General features: G+C 31.8%; 2 non-coding genes across 2 annotated transcripts; both read right to left on the reverse strand.

The window, feature by feature from the left end:
• Positions 1-20208: 20208 nt before the first annotated feature.
• Positions 20209-20297, reverse strand: LOC131163248 (small nucleolar RNA snoR8a). Its single transcript, XR_009139023.1, has one exon. It is a non-coding gene; the product is annotated as a small nucleolar RNA snoR8a (small nucleolar RNA).
• A 314-nt stretch (positions 20298-20611) lies between these two features.
• On the reverse strand, positions 20612-20701 carry LOC131163250 (small nucleolar RNA snoR8a). The gene has a single exon (XR_009139024.1). It is a non-coding gene; the product is annotated as a small nucleolar RNA snoR8a (small nucleolar RNA).
• Positions 20702-23639: the final 2938 nt, after the last annotated feature.

Here is a 23639-nt window from a genome sequence, read left to right on the forward strand (position 1 = left end):
TTAGCCCTATATATATGAGTGTTTCAAGCCCTATAAAGAATGAAATTTGTTTGCACTCTCTTAACTAAAACTTCCGCAAATGATTAAACAACGTACTCCCTTTTGGGTTTCTTAAGTTAAGAGTTCTTTTTAATCCCGATTTGTAATTTCAGCAACCTGCACTTTGCATACACCACACAATATATATATATATATATATATATATATATATATATATATATATATATATATATATATGTTTGCTGAAAATAAAAGAAAGGGTAGAGAATGACATCTAGATTTTTAGAAGGTTCGGCTTATCCTCAGCCTACATCCTCGCCTTTGGCCAATACCATCTAAGGATTCTACTAGAATACTCATTTTCGGGTAGAGCAAACCTTTACAAATCCCTTCTTAAGGGTAGATCCCCCTCTCCAAGCGATACCCCACGCTCGATCACTCCTCCAATATGCTAGAGCAACACCTCTCCAAGCGATACCCCACACTTGGTCCACCGATCCAAACAATCCTTGAATCATCAATCAACTATAAGAAACAAGAAATAATTCATGTGTGCAATAACACTCTCAAAAGAGCATATTAGTACAATTTAAAGCACTATGTACTTCAAGAGTGATTTCACCAAGTTTCTTCTCTTAGATGAGGATCAACAATTCAGTAGCTTAGAACTCAAAAAAGGAAGATTCGGCACTTCAGAATTCTCAGCAAATCAGTTTTGCAAGAGTGAGAGCAAAGGAGATCTTTGAGAGAGCAAGAGTATTTTCATCTTTGAAACAAATTTTCAATTACTTGGTATGTTTGATTTGTTAAAACCATGTATTTATAGGCTAATAAAAGTATTTTCATGTTACCCAAGATTATTTAGAGTATTTCCCAAGTTTTCATAAAATTTGGGGCGCAAGAAACCTTAATTTGAATTTTAGAACATTTAATATTTCTTACCGTTAACAGTGTTCAGTAGACTGAAGTGTCGAGTTCAGTTTTATGAAGTACTTTAAAACAATAAAAAATTTAGTCTAGATACAGGGTTAGACAACTAGGCTAAAAGATTTAGTCTTCTGAGGGTGTACTGCTTCTTCTATATTCCAACATAAATTCTTCAGCAAACTAAACTTATTCTTCAGTATTTTGAAGAAAATTTTCAGCAAACTGAAGTTAAACTTCAGTCTTCTGAGGCAATTCTTCAGTCTTCTGGAATTGCACCTAAGTCGTCTGGATAGTCAATTTTCTAATTTTTCAATTTAGTTTTCAAAAGTTCTTTGCTCTCTTACTTTGAGTTCTCATAAAAAATTTTATGGGTTTTGAAATACGGTCTCTAAGTCCATAAATACCCTTACAGAGCTTCAAAATGTTTCATGAGATATTTTGATATGAAGTACTTACATCTTGATCTTAAAGCTTAAAACTCTAATGTTCAAGTCTTTCATGGTATTTTACTTTATGCCCCTTTTGACTTGAGCTTGAGTCAGCTTTAAGTTTCCACATATACTTTACTCATGTTAGTGTTGCTTGAGCTTCCTTTGGATCACTCTACATATGAATGTGACTTTTGAGTCATTAGTGATCTTGAGCTTTCCATTGCTTTTCTTTTGAACTTTGTCTTTCTTTGACTCCATCTCGTTTTAAAGTTTCAATATACTTAAGTTTTTAGAAAGTTCTCTTAAATATTCATGCTCTCATGATTTTCAAACTTTATTATATCATCTTTGAATCCATGCCTCAATATTCTTTAAGCTTCATTTGATCGTCTCTCTTTGGAGTATAAGCTTTCAATGATCCTTGTGAGCACTTGACCTTGTATTCACATACTTGAGTCCTAAAATATCATCACTTAACCAAATATGTTAAGTTCCTTTAATTTGTTATCATCAAAACAAGATTTTAAGCCTTATAAGGCTAATAATCTCCCATTTTTTAATGATGACAAACAAGGAGCAAAAAATTATGTAAGCCTTAAAAATATTTTCCCTTACAATAAGCATCAACTTAACTATATTTGCAATATCAAGATCAATTTCAATATTACTTTCAATATCATACTCATATATCAAAATCACATCATTCAAGATCAAGATCACATCATTCAAGATCAAATACTTTCATAATTGAGCCAATATGCATGCTTAGGTATGCAGTATCATGCTTAATTTTTACCCAAAATTTCTTCCCATTTTGACGTCAATCAAAAAGAGTACGATATCAAGAAAAATGTATAAATACTAAGGCAATGAGCAACCATAAGTAATAGTATAAATCTAGTGAAGGCTCAAAACATAAACTTATTAACAAAAAGTCTCAAAATAGCATGAAAAAAATACAAAAGATTGTATATCATAATTTTTAATGATTTCCATAAATCATGATATCATTATTTAACAAGTCTAACTCTCCTTGAATGAAATGTATCTTATATTCAATAAATTCAGACTTTCATTTGTGAATTGTAAACTATGTATTCATGAAGATACCAATTGTGCTTTTTAATTTATCATGTCATGCTCAAATATCAATTAATTTCATGTAAGTGCTCATGGATACCAATATCAAGAATAATACCATTATCATACCATGCGTTGCTCATGCATATCAAGTTTTCAACTCAAATCTCTCTCTCTCTCTCTTCATATCAACAAGAAGATAAACCAAAATAAATATTATGCGGAGATACTTATGACCGAAACAATTTTCACATTTAGATTGCAATACAAAGATCCATAAGCCAACATTTATCATAACATGTTTATCCATTAGTCAATCATGCAAGAGATAAATAATGTGATCCATCATTTAGCATGTAAACTATTGGAATTGGTTTATTCCCAAGAGGGGGGGTGAATTGAGTATTTAAAATTTGCTTCCTAAGTCAATTCAAATTTCAGCAGCAGTATTACACAAGCCGGTCTTTCTATACAATCATAAACTTAATCAAGAATTAAGCGCAAACATTCAAGTGCTAAAATTTAAATTGCAGAAATTAAAAGCAGACACAAGAAATGTTATCGGGATTCAGCCAATACTGCCTACGTCCCCGCCTCAAGCTCACAAGCAAGAGAATTCCACTAAAGCTCGCTTAACGGGAGTAGCGGAACCTAATACAACACTTTAACAGGATTGTGTACCTAACTTTCTTAACCAAGTCAAAGCCAATCCGAGACTTTTCACAGGGCAAGTCACCCTCTTCTGACCACACATCGGGAACACAACAGATAATCAAATTTGTATACAAATAAATATGCTTCTTATACTAAGCAAATATGTACCACTATTTTCAATCAATTAATGCACTCACATATGATAGGATATTAAACTCAAGTGAGAATTTTTTAACTAATGTGTTAACTCTCAACAGCATGTATGTCAAAGTGTGTAATACTTTTGATTTCAAGATAGTGTGCTTGTAATGAAATTAATCAAAAGCTCTCTATAACCCTAACCAAATATCACAATAATGTTTTTCAAATGTAAAGCACAAAAATAATAGGGTTTATACTTGCTAAAGATATTTTTGTCAAAGCACAAAGCAAACTTATGAACCTTGCAATGAGTATGCAAGATCTTAAGTCAAGTAAGAGTTTTTTCCAATAAAATATTTATGAATGAAATATTATGGGAAAAACCTTAAGCTACTCTTCAAAAATCAAAGCACAACCAAATACAAGTGAGAGAGAGTTTGAGCTTGTAGGATGAGTATGACAAACCAATCTCACTCAAAATAAATGGCTAGATGAATAAAGAAAGTGGATTTTGGCCAAAATAATTTTCAGAAAAATTTGGTTAATCTCAAAACCCTAATCATCTCTTAATTTTGCAAATGATGAGGTGTTTATAGAGTTGGAAGACATTATAACTGTTGGGGACATGCTAGGTATTTTGAAAAAAGATTAAGTGAGTTTAATTAAAAATAACCCATTTTAATCTCGATAAAAATTGGACAACCCGAGAGGGTCAGTCGAACATTTTTAAGGTTTGGTCAGTCGAGTTGCTTAGTTTGGTCAACCAGGGTGTTTTTGAACTGCAGTGATGGTCGACCAGACTTGAGGTGATTTTTGAACTCCTAGGATCGATCAACCAGGCAAAGTTCGATTGACCGAATTTGGATGTTCGGTAGACTGGGCCATTTTTCTACTTCAAGTTCGGTCAACCAAGGCGTTGAGATTTCCCACGTGCAGTTCAATCGACCAGGGCGTTGATGTTTATTTTAAGCTTTGTCAACCAAATAGTCAAACCTTTGACCCTGGTGAGGTTCAGTCGACCAAAGTGCTCTGAGTGTTGAGGTTCGATCGACCAAACGCACCAACTTTGTGTAATTCAGTCTTATTCTTCTTATGAAGTCACCCCTATTCACATGATAATTAATTCTAAGATTATGAGGGACTTTTCATGCAATATTTTGGGTCCTATGGTCAGTCTAAGGTCTTTGAGCTTATCTATCCTATCATGCATACAATGCATTAATTATTATAGACCATTATTATTTAAATATTACAGACCCTTAATAAAATGAAATATAAATTACAACAAGAACTTTGGGTCTTCATATTCTTTCAACTTCATCTGCACCATATGATACGTCCAATTGATCTTGCACACACTTACCAGACATTAAATACTAAAGTATTTGTCATAATCAAAATGAGAAATGACAACAATATCCCCCTTTTTAATAATGACAAATACCTTATGCAAAAGTGGGTACAGCCAAAAAAGGCTCCCCCCAAAACTATGCATAAAAGAAAGGTGAATTTTAAAAGATCAAACATTTTCCTACGATACCCAATTTTGCCTAACTTCTCCCCTTTTTGACAACAGCAAAAAGGGTCATTATAAATTTAAGATATAAATGCAAGACATTGAGTAATAATCATTTAAATACAAGATATAATTGAGAGGATTTTTAGAAATTTCGACAACATGCCATTGAAAATAAAGCATTTCCCAAAAATATATGTATAGAGATGACCCAATTGAGTTCAAATTTACAGGTTATCCACAACTAACAACTCAAATAGTTTAGTATGATCAAAACGGAAAACATAAATATAACTATCAACATGTAAGAAATATGATAGTCATGCATTGCACCACACAAGCAAACTCACAAAGGCTAAAGCAAAGATGGATTTAAACTTCTCAAAGTCGTAGATTTTTAGAACAAGTAGCTCCCCCTAAGTTTGTGCACTCAATCAATTTTCTACGTGGTGCACATAAAACATAACTAGAAAAATATAGCCATATTGATCCAAGGATCTAACAGTCACATGCAATATCATATGGCGAACACAAGGACTATATGGCAACCCTAAAGATGTTTACACTAGATATTCAGAAACAGTTCTGTTAAGGAAGCACATGTCACATTTAATTTCAATATACATCTAAACTGAAAAAGTCGGTGCGTATAATATGATAGATATTTTAATTTTAGATGTTTCCCCTATCAATTTAAATTTTAGTTTAGATGCAATAGTAGTATAAGCCATCATTTTGAAACTTTTAAACCAACCATACTGACTATTAATCAATTATATTTATCCTTATCAGTATAATTGTCTCTATAGATCATAGATGCATTAGAGGATATATATATGAAGGCATGCTATGTAGTTCATGACCCAAGAACATTCCATATCAAATCATAAAACTTCAAGTGCACGATATAATGTTCAAGGATATTAGAAGAGCCTTAATATTCAAGAAGCGAATTGATGCATATGAGTTCTTTGAGCCTTTTCTATAGGGATGGAGCTGAACTCCTCTAAAATGTCTAATGATTGTGTCGGGATGAAATCTAATTATTCAATTGATCTTCACTCATCCTTTCAAAAAAATTTTAACTTTCATTTTATTATAATCATCTTTGGACAAAGTTTTAATTTGGAAAATTTTTTGTCGAAATTTCGGCAGTATGTAGTTTGTAAATCGGACATTTTCCCATAAAACTTGTACCTGATAAATGGTTGTTCTCAATAAAATATTTATATAAAGCATTCAACAACCTAAAATCCACTACCAGCATGCAATTCACATCAACAGCATCCGCCATGCAGGAGGCATTCTAGACTAAGCATGCATTCCAGTAGTATAAACAACTCAAGATATTCAATATAACTCAATAGTAGTTTGTGCTAGGAAAATACATAAACTATCTATCAAAGAAATTTTAACCATTTATTAAATCATGGATAGTGCTGCATGCTATACACATATAGGCATAAAGACATAAATAATATAAGAATATGAGAGCATTTTAATTTATATAGATATGAAGGATAAATGCTCCCCCTGAATTATGTACTTATTCATTCTATGTCTTTTTCATCTCTAAATATCTTAGCCAAGGATCTTAAAATTTTAATGGTTTAATCTTAGTGATGAATGCTTTAAGCTTAGAGGACCAAAACGTCGCAATGAATACTTCTTAAAGTATACTAAGCCAATATTGTCTCTATTGTTATGAACTTCAATATCTGTACAGACACAAATTCAAATGGCTTTGAACTTTTAGTGACCATGCATAGGTTTCCTTTAAAATATGTTTCTTATTCTAGATTAAAACCTAATGCAATCACTTGAGCCATTCAATTTTATCAAAGGAGATAAAGCTCTAAAAGATTTTATTGAAATTTGAAAGCTTATGAAAGAATTTGAATATATGCTCTTAAGGATTAAATTTTTATTAAGGTCAGAAGAGTATTCATTATAAGTGAACATGATTCAAAGTATTTTCATAGAAGTAATCATGTCCATACTAGGGCAAAGAGCATATAGGAGAATATGAATATTTTTGAACAATGCTCTTTAGAGAATGACAAGTACCCTTTGGATATGATTGTGAATGTCAGGATATGATCGTGAATGTTAGGATACGAGCCGATGAATGGATGGAACTTACCAGATGTGATTGTGTGGTTTGGCAAAAAGTTCCTATGGAAGAGACGAGTGAACCAAAATTAAAGGATTTTTACATTTAAAGCTCAAGGGTATTTTATTAATTATAATTCGATAAACAGTTTGAGTTCCTTCCAGGTTACCTCTAATTTGATTGAGAATGATGACTTTTAATAAGCACTCAACAGATATGAAATTTATAATCTTTAGTGCATATAGCCTAGAGTAATGAATGCTACTTGTTCAAGGCTTTTAAGTTCAAGGATGGGTTTAGGATTAAATGATATATAGTGTGAAATGGATTCCCTAAACCACAAGCTTGTATAATGGACAATATATGCTTAACTTAAGAAATGTACATTCAAGCATGGATTAAGCATTAAGAATTTTATATCAAGCAAGGATGTCTTTGTCCATTTGGAAGTGAATTTTAATTTAATAAGCTATACCCAATGTTTTCACATTTTCACCAATCATTATGACATATATGTATTAAGTTCAAATTTGATATATTACATGTATTTCCACATTGGCGTAATTCTCTAATGGCTCTTAGTAAAGCAGTATTATATAGTGAATGCATGCACCAAGATTTGATATTTTAAGCATAGACCACTTCCTAGCCTTCTGGTCATCACCATCCCTTATACCTAAACCTAAGATCTAAGGAAGCAAATAAAAATAATTATGTTATAATTATTTGACTCCAGTCTTCCTCAGGTCCTAAGGAGTTTGCCTTCAAGATTAACCATATCATTTCCTTTTCTAAGCCTCTAACACTTCTGGATGAGTAAATCGAATATGCCCTTTTCTTTTATAGAATAAGCATGTTTTGTATTTACATGAAGGATTATGCTTATATATTTTGTTTTTACTCGATGAGACATGAAAATGATTATGGATTTAAGAGATGAACCCTTTTTAAAAGAAATATTTCTTCTTAATTCTAAGAGTTTGTTATGATTATCTCATTTTTAGCTTTGAGTGTAAATCTAGAATAATTATCTTTTTCTTTCTCCAAGCATATAATTTTCAATATTTTCTCATTCTTTTTCTTTTCAAGAATAGCATGATAATTTTCTAACTTTTTTAATTGTTCTTCTATTCTTTTGTTCTCATTCTTCAAAAATATGTTATATGCTTAGACGCCCTAACTAGAAACTTGTGCATTGTACCTAAAATATTTTCTATCTGTTTGCAAGAAGGCATGTTTTCATTTATCAATTCAACACATGATTCATCATTATAAGATTTATCACCATAAGTATCACATGAATCATTGCATGCATTCATAGCAACATCATCACAAGAAACATTTGAAGATTCATCACAAAATATATTGTAGGAATCAACAAAAGAATCATCAAATGCATCATTAACAGAGATAAAAGATAAATCATATACCTCTTCACTACTTTCCGTTATTAATCCATGATTTACCTCTTCTTGATCATTTGAGGTTGGAGCAATCGAAGTAATGGTCTCTTCTTTCTTAAGTACTCCATATTTTTTCTCCAGCTCTTCCCAAATATCCATAACACTTGTACATGCCATAATCTCAAGAAGAATATTAGAATCTATAGTGCAATACAGTAAATCCATAACATGTGAATTTGCATGCATCAAAGTAATATCATTTTTGTTAGCAGGCATACAAATTTCCTTAGCAATAACTTGTCAGGCCCTCCAATTTATTGACTTTATGAAAACGCTCCTTTTGATTTTCCAGATGATGAAGTCGACACCACAAAATAATGGAGGACTGGAAGGTGATCGTCCCTCTCCGAATGGGGATATACTAGTGAGCCACTACAATCTTTTACAAAAGTTATTAAGTCAAATGCAACGAGACTCTAATACCAATTGTTGGAATTAGTGTATTCCTAAGAGGGGGGTGAATTGGGTATTTAAAATTTTCTTCTTAGGTCAATTCAAATTCCAGTAGCAGTATTACATAATCCTAGGGTCTTTCTATACAATCATAAACTTAATCAAGAATTAAACGCAAACATTCAAGTGTTAAAATTTAAGCTGTAAAAATTAAAAGCAGACACAAGAAATGTTATCAGAGTTCAGCCAATACTGCTTACGTCCTCGCCTCAAGCTCACAAGCAAGAAGATTCCACTAAAGCTCGCTTAATGGGTGGAACGACACCTAATACAACACCTTAACAGGATGATGCACCTAGTTTTCCTAACTAGATCAAAACCAATTCGGGACTTTCACAAGACAAGTCTCCCTATTCCGACCACACGTCGGGAACACAACAAATAATCAAATTTATGTATAAACAAATATGCTTCTTACACTAAACAGATATGTACCACTATGCTCAACCAGTTAATGCACTCATATATAATAGGATATTAAATTCAAGTGAGATTTTGTTAACTAATGTGTTAACTATCAACAGTATGCATGTCAAAGTGTACATGTAAGTAAGACTTTTGATTTCAAGATAGTGTGTTTGTAATGTAATTAATCAAAAACGCTCTTTAACCCTAACCAAATATTACAACAATGTTTTTCAAATGTAAAATACAAAAATAATGGGGTTTAAGCTTGCTAAAGATTATTTTGTTAAAGCACAAAGCAAGCTTATGAGCCTTACAACGAGGATGCAAGATCTTAAGTCAAGTAAGTTTTTCCCAATCAAATATTTATGAATGAAATACTATAGGAAAAACCTTAAGCTGCTCTCTAAAAATCAAAGCACAACCAAATACAAGTGAGAGAGAGTTTGAGCTTGTAGGATGAGTATGACAAACCAATCTCACTTAAAATAAATGGCTAGATGAATATAAGAAGTAGATTTTGACAATATATTTGAAGAAATATGCGAGTATGAATGATTTTGGCCAAAATGATTTTAAAAAAAAATTGGCTAATCTCAAAACCCTAATCATCTCTTAATTTTGCAAATAAGGAAGTATTTATAAAGTTGAGAGAAATTATAGTCGTTGAGGACACACAAAGTACTTTGAAAAAAGATTGAGTTTAATTAAAAATAACTCAATTTAACATCGGTAAAAATTAGAAAACCCGAGAGGGTCGATCGACCATTTTTAAGGTTCGGTCGACTGAATTGCTCAGTTCGATTGACCAGGGTGTTTTTGAATTGCAGTTATGGTCGATCAAACTTGAGGTGATTTTTGAACTCCGAAATTCAGTCGACCAAGTATAGTTTGGTTAACCGAATTTGGATCTTCCGTCAACCAAGCCATTTTTCTACTTCAAGTTTGGTCGACCAGGACGTTGAAATTTTTCACGTGCCAGTTCGATCAACCAGGGCGTTGATGTTCATTTTAAACTTGGTCGACCAAATAGTCGAACCTTTGACCCCGGGGAGGTTCAGTCTATCGAAGTGCTCTGTGTGTTGTGGTTCGGTCGACCGAACGCATCAACTTTGTGCAATTCAGTCTTATTCTTCTTATGAAGTCACCCCTATTCACATGATAATTAATTCTAAGATTATGGGGGACTTTTCATGCAATATTTTGGGTCCTATAGTTAATCTAAGGTCTTTGAGCTTATATGTCCTATCATGCATGCAAAATATTAATTATTACAAACCATTATTATTTAAATATTACAGACCCTTAATAAAATGAAATATAAATTACATCTAGAACTTTGTGTCTTCATTTTCTTTCAACTTCATCTGCACCATATGATACGTCCAATTGATCCTGTACACAAACTCACCAGACATTAAATACTAAAGTATTTGTCATAATCAAAACAGAATATGATCTACAAGGTCGACATAAACTGATATGGTCAAGAATTAATCTCATACTCATATATCATATCAAGATTCATGCTTCATAATCATACTCAATAATTTCATACTCAAATTTGCAATACATAAGTTAAGTCATTATCCTGTCTTTGGCAATATCAAGATATCATATGTGTCAGCATTTTAGCATAGTCATAATTCAATATTTAGTTCATATTATCATATCATTAGTATCTCACCACATATGCATATCAGAATATCAGTATTTAGCATGTAAGTATGTAGCATATCAGTATATCATATAAGCATTTATCATTTGTGCATTGTGTTACAATTTTGCTCAAATTGTTCTCATGTTGCTCAAGTATCTCTCATTTTGCTTAAATATCTCTCATTTTGCTCAAATATCTTTTCTTAATCAAAATACTCATGCAATAAACTCAATTTGCTTTAGATTTTTTTTCTTTTGATTTCATATGAATTCCCAAAATTCATAATACTTTCCAAATCTTAATACTTTCTAAGTTAAACCTTGTACGAATCATCCTATGATTTTGACCAACAATGTCATTTTTGTTTTTATTTGTTTCAATCTTATAGTCGTCAATAAGCTCTTAATCTCTTCTTTGAGATTTTCTATTTCAACTAATTCAATATCCTTCTATTGAATTGGATTAAGTAGCTTTCTTAATTTCTAAAAGGGAATGACTAATCCTAATATCTTTGGAGTCCTTAGTTTGTAAACCAAACTTTTTATCTAACTCATACTTTCTTGAGTTCAGATGGTTTAAAGGAAGTTGATTCTTTTATTCTCCAAACTTATCTAATTTTCACATCTTTCCTCTTTAATAGACATTCGAACTTAATGTGTATTTTTTTCTTACATAGAAAACATGTAGTGTGAGTATAAGCATTAGAGGAGGTACTAGTATAATCTTTGGAAGCTTTCGTAAAGTACCCCAAATAGAGGTTCTTTTTTCTTATATTTTCAACTTCATTGAACCCTATGCCTTCTTTATTCAAAGACATTTTTTGTGCACCAATCATTCTATCAAAATTCTTTTTTTCCTCTAATGAAATTGTAAATTATTTTAACTTGATCTTCATTTTTCCTCTTAAGATCATTGCTTCTTGAGTTTAAAATATTTTTACCCTTTTCTAGCTACTTTTCTTGGTTTTGAGACATCTTGATAATTTTATTTTCTAGTTCAGAAATATGTCTTTTTCATTATCCATGGAAGTTTTGGATTTTAGATCTTCAAGTTTTTTTATCACCTTCTCATCCTTACTTTCTAGTCTATTGATATTTAAATTTTTTTCTCTTTCAGCAAATGTTAGAGATTCCAACTCTTTCATTACACTTTCATTCTTATTTTTCAATGATGTATATTTCTTGGTCATGTTAATTAGAATCTTAAGTACCTTGAATAGTTCATTTTGAAGTTCTTCATAAGAAAACATACTTTCATCATTGGATTCTTCTGCTGAGTCATCACAAGAATTATTAAAAGATTTGGTTAAGGAACTTTGTTCTTCATCATTATCTCATGCCATAAAACAATCAACCTCTTGGTCACTTAATTCATATCTAAACTACTAAGTGATCCACGAGCAACAATCGCACAACAAAAAAATTACGCAACACAAAATACAAGACTAGATTTACGTGGTTTGGTCCACTATAACCTACGTCCACGGGAGAGCACAAAATCCACTATAACTGTTGGGAAAATTATACAAGGAGAAGGAGGAGACTACTGCCCTCAACTCCTCTCACTCTCTACAAGGATTCACTCTACCTCACACACAACACACCACACCTATCTGCAATCTCACAATACAACTCTCAGCTCTCTCACAATGCAACTCTCTACATGCGCACACACACAGCTCTCTGCTGCACACAATACAGCACCACTCAACTGCTGCAACTGACCACAATCTGCTGCAACTCAATTACACACATATATATATATACATATGGGAGGGGGAAGAAGTCAAACAAGGCAGTTGCAATTCAACATGGTAGGCAGATTATTGGTGGTCATCAATCTCCAGCTTCAACAATTGCGGTTGGGTGGTGCGGCTGCCGACACCCATACGAGCCATCCTAACAATCTCCACCTTGGTGAGTATCAACTCCTAAATTTACAGCTCCACCTTGATTCGAACTCGATCAAGGCAAGTTTTCGTAACTTGATTCAAACATCCGAACCATGCAAAGAGTACCGCCTTCTTCATCGGCCAACCAAACTCGTTTGTTCGTTTCTGACGACGTACCGCTATCATCATCTAAGGTCAAACCACCAACCAATGTGGTTCTCATCAACTGATACAGCCTACGAGACTCATTCCTAGTAAACATCATTGAGCCACGTCAGGTCACCTCCATAACTCCACCTGTGACAGAAATTTAGCAACCCTTAGAATCCAACTGACTAAGGGAGATCAAATTTCTTAGCATCCTTGGAACGAAGTTAACGTCATCCAAAATACAGACCGCTCCAACAAAAGTCTTCAGCTTCACAGATCCAATCCCTCTATCATCGCATGAAAACCCATCATCGAGTAATACCATACCCCGAACTTCTTTCAAAAAATGGAAAAAAAATTCTTTCTTAAAGCAGACATGAACTGAACTCCCAAAGTCGAAAACTCATCCATCATCATTTGGACTACCATGAGCACTCATGTTTTTTCATATCAATTCTGGCACTCTTTCATATAGTCGTGCTTCTTGCAATATCGACACTGCCCGTTTCTTCGACTGATTTGTCGATGTGAGCTGCTCACCGTTACAAGAACTTCGTCATTACCATGCCATGTGGCATGCTCCGATACATTGACACCGTCTCATGTCTTTTTTTCTTCTTCGTATCTTTTTTTATCTTCATAGTCCCTCTTGAAGTGCCTTTTTTTATCACACCAATAACATACGACATTGTCCTCTTGGTTTCGAACGTCATTGCTTATCTCTGAGCTTTCGATCTTTACTTCTTCCTGGTCTCTCACTATTAGGTACCAAAGCTTACTCACGAGACGCCACAATCGGCTTTCTTAATATCTTAGAATCTTGAAGTGATGTCATCACATCATCCAACTTCAAGGTATCCTTCCCTACAAACAATGCATTTACCAAACCATCAAATGAAGTTGGTGAAGACGACAATAGTAGAAGCGCCTTATCTTCTTCATCAATCTTTACGTCGAGGCTCAACAAGTGGGTCAAAATCTTGTGGACAGTCCGATTTTATATGTTCAACTTTCTTACAATTATAGTATGTTGGAGGTTCAACCTTTGTTTTCTTTTTACTGATTTCCTTTTCTTCTTCTTCATCTAATTTTGAGTTCCGATTTTTTTTTGTAAATTTATTCTTCTTTCTAAGAATTTTTGCAAGTTTCTTGTACATGAATGTTATTTCATTTTCATCCATTTCTTTTTCATCTTTATCACTAGAGCTTTTGTTTGATGCTTTAAAAGCAATGGATTCTTGGGATTTAGATGTTCCACTTCTTTCATTCATAGACATCTCATATGTGTGAAGGGATCCTATAAGTTCATCTAGTGAGGTAGTCTTAAGGTTTCTATCTTCCATTATGGCTATAGTTTTTTATTCCCATATGGGTGGAAGTCCTCTAAGGATTTTACGTATCATCTCATAGGTAGAATATGTTTTCCCCAAAGCGTTTAATGAGTTTATGATGAGTAAACCTAGTGTACATGTTTGTAATTGATTCGTCGGGATTCATCCTAAAAGTTTCGTATTCACTAGTCAACATATCAATTCTATTGTTTCTAACATCTACAGTACCTTCGTAGGTTACTTCAAGTTTCTCCTAAATTTCCTTTGCAGTTTTACAAGTTATAACTCTTTTGAATTTATTAATGTCAAATGCACAATATAGGGCGTTTATAGTACTAGAGTTGACTTGCAGCATTTTATGATCTATTTTGGTCATCTCTTTTTCTTCTTTAGGAACCTCTTTTCCATCTGCTAGTTTGGTAGGAATTAAGTCACCATTTGTGACAACCTTACAAACTTTCCAATCCATGATTTTAAGATAAATCCTCATTTATTGTTTCCAAAAAGTGTAATTAAGTCCACAAAAAATAGGTGGTCTAATTAAAAATTGACCCTCTCCAAAGGGAGTTACTCTTAGGTGTGACATATAAATCTATATGTAGCTTCTAGTTAAGATTTGCTACAATCTCGCTCTGACACCAATTGAAAGTTGAGGTGTAGTCCCAAGAGCGGGGGTGAATTGGATTATTAAAATTTTATTTTAATTCTTTTAACGAATTCGTTAACCTTTAACAATCACTTAACAAAAACTTAGTTTGTCCAATCAATCCACAAACACACTCAGCCACAACACAAGTAATTAAAACTCAAACAACCAAATAATCAATCAATAACTAAAGTAATCAATCACAAAAAATCAAATCAAGACATACTATGCAACTCTTTGGAAATTCTAAACTTTTGCAAGAACTCAAGGTATTAGTTTGTTAGCCCTATATATATATATGAGTGTTTCAAGCCTTGTAAAGAATGAAATTTGTTTGCACTCTCTTAATTGACTAATATTTCCGCAAACGATTAAACAAAGTACTCCCTTTTGGATTTCCGCAAAAGTTTAATCAAAACGTATTTTCTTAAGTTAAGAGTTATTCCTAATCCTGGTTTGTAATTTCAACAACCTGCACTTTACATACACCACACAATATATATGTTTGCTGAAAATAAAAAGAAAGGGTAGAGAATGACACCGAGATTTTTATGAGGTTCGGCATACCCCAGCCTATGTCCTCGCCTTAAGCCAATACCACCTAAGAATTTCACTAGAACACTCCTTTCCGAGCGGAGCAACCCTTTACAAATCCTTCCTTAAGGGTAGAGTTCGCTCTCCAAGCAATACCCCACGCTTGGTCACTCTTTCAATAGGTTACAACAACACTTCTCCAAGCGATACCCAACGCTGGGTCCAACGATCTAAACAATCATTGAATCGTCAATCAATTACAAGAAATAAGAAATAATTTTTATATACAATAACACACTCAAAAGAGCATATTAGTACAATTTAAAACACTATATACTTCAATATCAAATATCAAATTGAAATAGATTGAAGCCCAATAGTAAGTTCACCAAGTTTCTTCTTTTAGATGAGGATCAACAATTCAGTAGCTTAGAACTCAGAGAAGGAAGATTCTGCACTTCAAAATTCTCAGCAAATCAGTTTTGCAAGAGTGAGAGCAAGAGAAATCTTTGAGAGAGGAGTATTTTCAACTTTGAAACAGATTTTCAATTACTTGGTATGTTTGATTTGTTAAAACCATGTATTTATAGGCTAATAAAAGTATTTTCGTGTTGCTCAAGATTACTTGAAATATTTCCCAAGTTTTCATAAAATTTAGGGCACAAGAAATTTTATTTTGAATTTTAAAAATTTTAAAATTTCTAATTGTTAGCAGTGTTCAATAGACTGAAGTGTCTAATTCAGTCTTCTGAAGTACTTTAAAACATTGAAAAATTTAGTCTAGATACAAAGTCAGATGACTAGGCTTAAGGATTCAGTCTTCTGAGAGAGTACTGCCTCTTCTGTATTCCAATAAAAAATTCTTCAACAGACTGAACTTTTTCTTCATTCTTCTGAAGAAATTCTTCAACAAACTGAAGTTAAACTTCAATCTTCTGAGGCATTTCTTCAGTCTTCTGAAAATTGTACATGAATCGTCCGGGCAATTAATTTTCTAATTTTTCAATTTAGTTTTCAAAAGTTCTTTACTCTCTTGATTTGAGTTCGCATAAAATATTTTATGGGTTTTGAAATAAGGTCTCTAAATCAATAAATAACCCCTAAAGAGTTTCAAAATATTTCATGAAATATTTTGACATAAAGTACTTAAATCTTTATCTTAAAGCCTAAAACTCCAATGTTCAAGTCTTCCGTGATATTTTGCTTTATGTCCCTTTTGACTTGAGCTTGAGTCAGCTTTAAGTTTCCATATATACTTTACTCATATTGGTGTTGCTTGAGCTTCGTTTGGATCACTCTACATATTAATGTGACTTTTGAGTCATTAGTGATCTTAAGCTTTCCATTGCTTTTCTTTGAACTTTGTCCTTCTTTGACTCCATCTTATTTTAAAACTTCAATATACTCAAGTTTTTAATAAGTTCTCTTAAATATTCATGCTGTCATGATCTTCAAGCTTTATTTAGATCATCTTTGAATTCATGTCTTAATATTCTTTAAATTTCATTTGATCTTTAGAGTATAAGTTTTCAATGATTCTTTTGAGCACTTAACTTTTTATTTAAATACTTGAATTTTGAAATATCATCATTTAACCAAATATGTTAAATTCCTCTAATTTGTTATCATTAAAATAAAATTTTAAGTCTTGTAAAGCCAATAGGTATATTTAATAACCCTATTAAGGCTTCCCTCCAAATACCCAACCATTCTAATGTTCATATTCAAAATTTAAAATCATCATCGCAACCCCGAGCCCATTCGTCGAAAAATAGGGTAAATTCGTGAACGATTAGAGACCATTCATCGATGAATCAGGTATACTTATTGATGACTTTTCAATGTCTAAATTTTATCTACTCTAGTTATCTCCATCCGTTGGCGAATTAGGCCTATTCGTTGACGAACACTTGCTGCACTGCACCTATGACTTCACATATATTTTTCTTCCTTTATTTATGCACTCCACCAAGAATAAGAGCCACAAAAACAAAACAAAGAATAACACAACAAATTTACGTGGTTCAAAATTTTGGCTACATCCATAGAGTATTTGCTCAATTTTCACTATATCATCAAACAAAAACTACCATAGAGTTTTAACCCTTGGTTACAAATATGCTAGCTTCCATGTGAAAATCATAATATGTCTTTGTATGACAACATAATTGCACTATGCCTAACTCGAGCCTTACTAGTCCCTTCACCCTCCATGCAAAAACCTTCCACTAGTAATAAACTTCAAGCGAGTAAAACCTTTTAACCATGAGTCATAACGCAACTATCTTCAACTTGGAAAATATTTACGCTCTTGGAGCTTTTACCTCCACCTAAAGTGGCACATTATTGATTCAATAACCAACATTGTGGAGCAAGTTCAAGTAATGCAAAAGCTTCTCCTTAATAACAACCTTCATTAACATATCAATTGCATTTTCTTGTACAGCCACCTTAACCTATTTAATCTTATTATTACCAATTAACTCTCATACCTTGTGATATCTAACCACAATATGCTTTGTTTTAGCATGACAAATTTAATTCATTACTAAGTGAATGACACTCTAACTGCCATAATACAAATGAATGGTCTACTTCTCTATATTAAATTTAATTACAAATCAATTGAACCACATAGCCTCCTTCACAGTCTATATCACTGCAACATACGCTGTCTCAGTGATAGATAAAACAAAAACTAATTGTAACATGGATTTATAATAAATAGGTCTACCTTCCATAGTGAACACATTACTTGTAATGAACCTCATGTAATCCAAATCTCTTGCACAATTTGCATCAATGAATCCATGAACTAGAGCTAATCATGTCCTGTACTAAACTTAATGTCAAAATCTATAGTGCCTTTCAAGTACCTAAGGACCCACATCAAAGAACCCCAATGCTCTTAGCTTGGATTTGCTATAAACTTACTCACCATATTGACTACATTCACAACATCTAGAAAATTACAAACCATGACATACACCAAGCAACATATTGCATTGGTGGTACCCTTGATAGCTCCTTCATGAGAGGCCTCTATCATTATAACAAAGATCATAAAGGTGGGTGTCTTTTGTCCTATAATTTTTAAAATCTAAAAATCAAATTCCATTTATAATGTTTTTTTAAGATAACACAAATAAAAAGACATAATCAAATTGTCAAACCAAACAAGGCCTCTGGAAATGATTGTTTTCAATTCTACATTGAAGAAAATGGATTAACCAATGCACTCATAAACCAAATGCTTATGAAATCACACATATTGATCAACAATCAAAATGCTAATTCTCATCTATATGGTAACTTTGTTCCTAACAAAACAAAATAATAGATTCAAAAAAAAAAACACATTCACAATCTCACACTTGTGCCAATGTGCCACTGTAATTAATAATAATAATAATAATAATAATAATAATAATATCTCTTGGTAATATTCTTTCTTCTAGGTTTGGTTGGCATTTGGTAAAAACCTCTTAAAAGTTTTAAACGAAACAGGTTGATTCGCAAAAATAAAAATTGGAAGCAATCTCTTTCTAGAATAATTGGTCATAGCAATGACAAATCAACAAATTGCTACTACATCAATGTTATAAAGGCAGTAAGATTGTATTATACAATAATGAAACTAATGAAATTGATGAAATACAATGGTATAAATTTGAAATTAGTGCTAAGAATGAGAGCCTAAAGAAGAAAATATTGGAGTATTCAAAACAAATTACTAAAATATGGGGGCATGCGTAACCCTAACCACTTGAATTGTAAAATTAGGGCTTTAAACACCACCATGATCAATTTTTGGAGCCGCATGGAACAAAGCAATACAGGGGAAAAATGCCATGTTCAAATGGACGCCAACTCCATCTTGCATTTAGCTAATCAAGGAGAATATTTAGCTAGGCAAGCACAAAACTCAAAATATGCATGTACATATAACATAGATTACAAAACCCTACACACCCCAAAAAAATTGCTCATTAACATTAACCATACATTTGGGAGAGGCCTTGAATTTGGATTTGGATAAATTTTGACAAGCATAATATTAAATTGAATTATATTTCCATCCAAAAGGCTTGAATTCCATGCTCTCTTAAAACACAGAAAATTACTTTTCACCAAACATCTAGGCTTGGAAAATCATTTTTTCCTTTATATTTGAGAGTTTGGATTTCGAGTGTTGGCCTTGACATTGTTTGAATTTGAACAAAATCATAACACAAAAATTGTATTGTTCGTCATCCAAATCCGTACATTCAAATCCAAGCTCAAAAATCAATGCTCCCAAAACACTACCTTGTTTTATTTCTCTCTATATTAATAATCAAAATTATTCTAACATGACTGAAATTTTTATACAAAATAAAAAAGATAATGACATGTAAAATTGAATTTCTTCTGCTCCCTAACTTCACATAATGAAAAAAAAGATTCCATCATGCTTTCTTTATCTTTTTTCAAAAACCTAAATGAGGCATATGGACTGGAACAGTTCAAAATGACATTTTAAATTTGAAACTCTAAACACAAAAATATTAGCCCAACTACAAACATGCTCCAGAATTCACCCTAAAAGGTATGTGGTATTTTTCTAAAGTTTTTTAGGTTCATATCAGAAAATTTACCAAAACACACATATTAAGCCTTTTAACCAGTTTCCCCAGCAAAAAATGAGAAGTAAGAATATTAAGGACAGAGTATGAAAATGCCCAAAAAAAGATTTGCACAAAAGGCTCTCTTAAGTCTTGAGACTATAAGTCTTCATTTCTTTTGTAAAATGAAAAAATAACAAAAGATTGTTGGTGCTCATATTCTATGGGTGTGAATATGTCTTTCAAGCTATGGCAATAGCACTCAGAACGAGGAATTTTTTATAATCATCGCAACCAACACTCCTTAATGCATTTTTGTAAAACATAGAGAAATATCTAATTAGAAAAATATAATCAACAATAAAACAAATCAAGACCAACTCGAATATGAATGCAATACTAATCAAGTTTAAAATGTTTTGGCCAAAGTGTTTCAAGGGAGGAAGCTTAAACAAGAAACAATCTAGAAAATCTAAAAAAAAAAATAAAAAAGGCACAAACGATGAAGGTAGAAAGCATTAATCAATGAACCCAACCCTATGGCTGGGTTGTAAAATAACACAATTGAAAAATAACACAAACAATAATCAGCAAGAACAGAATTAGAACTTGAGTTGCTCATATTCTATGGGTGTAAACGTGTCTGTCATGCCATGGCAATAGCATTCAGAACGAGGAATTTTGTATAATCATTGCAACCAAACTTCTCTTAAATCATTTTCCATCTCATTTCAATCCAAACGGATCAAAACAACAAAAACCCATGTTTTTTGGAGAAACGAATTTCAAGAAGAAAATCATTTTCTTCGTGAAATTGTGCCTTGTCTTTTAGATGGCAGAGGAAAAAGGTTTATTAAAAAAAAAAAAAAAACGCATCACAGTTCTTGCAATAAGTACTTGAGACTTATAAGTCAGTAAAACAAAGAAAAAAAAAATGGCATACGAAGGGAAAATCATCCCAAAACCTCTGCAAATTTTAGAAGTTAAGACAATTCAAAACCTCTGTATTTTACCGTTCTTGATAATGAAATGTGGATGGTACAACATAGCCTGCGAACAACAGAGAGCCATCACTTCCGTAACTTTGAACTTTCTTCCCTTTTTCTTCTCTGCTTTCTCCTCCGGCAAGCAGAGAAGAACTAAAAAGAAAGAAAAAAGGGAAATTTCTCAGAATGGGAGTCCGGCAGACGAAAAATGTTTGAAATCTCTGGCTTTGATTTTTCGTTCACTACGTTTATATAGAGTACAGCAGAGACTTGTCCCAAACCCTAACCCTAGCAACGCTGAAAGACCGGGCCACTGGGCCAGGACTCGATAGGATATAAATGGTTATGGACCATGAGACTAGGCCCACGTCTACCACCCTGGGCTGGCCTTGTGTCAGGCCCAGGACAACATGTATCCTAACGGGCCATGCAGGGCTGGCCCTGACTCAAGCATAACTGTGAGTGATAGTGTAGAATAATTTTAAATTTTTTAATAAATTTTATATATAAAATAAATTAATAATATAGAATCATAATTTAATTTTAAAATATTAAAGTGAAATTATTTTAAATTATTTATTAAAAAAATAATACTTAATTTAAAACTATAAAATATAAACATTGATGTAAGACACTATTAAATCTCAACTAACATAAAGACATGGAAAATCTTAAATACAAGATAAGATATGACATGAATATTTTAATTAAAAATATTATAAAAAAATATTGAATTTAAACATTTACATAATACTAATAAGTCATATTTGGACTTAACCGGATTTAACTTGACTAAGAACATAACACTTAATATGTTTTTTTTTTCAAAAAAATAATAATAATCGAAGACCACCTCAATTACTCCACAAGATTAATGATAAAAACCCCTTTAATTTTTTTTTAATTTTGAAGGTGTAATAAATAAATAAAAAAAGGAAATTTTAAGAATAACAAGAGGTAAAAAAATGCAAGACAAAAATTAACTCAATTTTATTTAACTAATAATATAAATATTTGTTTTACCCTTTTCATTCACATTTTCTACTAGTTTAGAATTTTTCAGTTGCCTTTCTATGTTAAAATTCAGCATTAGGCAATTTTAGTTGAATTAGGTTAGTGCTAGCGGTTTTTATGTATTTTTAAATATACAGATTATTAAGCTCATTCCATTTTATTAAAACGTAATACATATATAAATATGTACTCTAATATGAAGAATGGAATATAGACAATTTAATCAAAGTAAATCCAAGTTAGTGGTTAACTAATAGTAAGGATTAAGGGAAGTTTCAATATTTTTAAAATCGTCAAGGGTGCACTATCATTTTCAAAAAGTTGAATGAATGTGAATAGAATTTATCTTAAATATTATTAGGATAGTGAAATGAAAAAAAAAAATAATACAAAGTAAAAGATATTGTAAAAATAAAAATTATTTATCGCTATTTACTTAATTATTATATACTTAATTACACCTTAATATTATACTACGCTCGATCGTTAAAATGCTAAAAATCTTTTATGGGGGATGTTTCAAAATTTGAGACTTTTTGGGTATTTTTAAAATTTACCTTAAATTATCACAAAAAAATTATCTTATTTTTTATTAAAAAATTGAGTAAAGCCAATTAGGCATATTCAAATACTATGGCAATAATTTGTTGCCACAGTACTAAAAAATAGGGCAAAAAAATATGTTATTGTTACTCAAAATAATTTCTATAAATAATTATTTTTTATAGAAATAATTCAAAACATCGATTAATTTCTATACTTCGCAATTAAATATTTTTTTAAAAAAATTAGCCTATAGTTAGTTATAAATCAAAATCCAACACAAAATTTGAAAGTCGTCTTTGTCGTCTAATTATGACATGAGTTGTATAATGTAAATTTTTAACATAATTTTTTTATATTTATACTTTTTTATTACAACCTCCAACCCCCAACCCAAAAAAAAAAAAAACAAAAAAAAATAGAAATAGACATGACAACAAATTTTAACTTTCCAGATACTAATAAAAATGTCATCCAACTGATACTTTGTTTTTTTTTATATATAACAACTTTCTTATGTAAAATTTACAATAATTTTTCTTCTCACAACTTTTACAAGTGAAATTTACATTTATCTCCCCCTTACCAGTTTCTAACTTTCTATAACTCTTCCTAAATGAACACCAACTTGAGCTTGACTATATTTTTAAGTAACCCATCTTCTACTCAATTTTTCAATATGAAACAACTCTAATTTCCAATAAGAATGAATACACATAGGTTGTGTATGGATGTGAGGTTTGTGAGAAAGTACTAGTTACACATGTAAAAGTTTGTATTATTTTATTTGTAATGGAATAGAGTAAGAATTTACATTTTCATGGTGCAATTTAGAAATAATCATATATTCATTGTAAATTTCATAATATGGATAAATTTACTTTGTGATTTGTTTAATGATCATTTTTTGTTACAACGTCTATTGATGTCAAATAACAGAATGCCATGCCAAATATTATTGTTATGGATGATTTATGGGAACTTGAATCGCTTCTGGTATCTACATGTCAAAGGCAAGTGCGTGGGAGGTATTGGTGGACTCCTTTAATGCTCAAGTTAGTGAATTAGTATCTAAGTGAACTTACCTTGAAGAAGAG

Source organism: Malania oleifera, chromosome 8 (assembly GCF_029873635.1).
Source record: "Malania oleifera isolate guangnan ecotype guangnan chromosome 8, ASM2987363v1, whole genome shotgun sequence".
In the NCBI taxonomy this organism is placed as follows: domain Eukaryota; kingdom Viridiplantae; phylum Streptophyta; class Magnoliopsida; order Santalales; family Ximeniaceae; genus Malania; species Malania oleifera.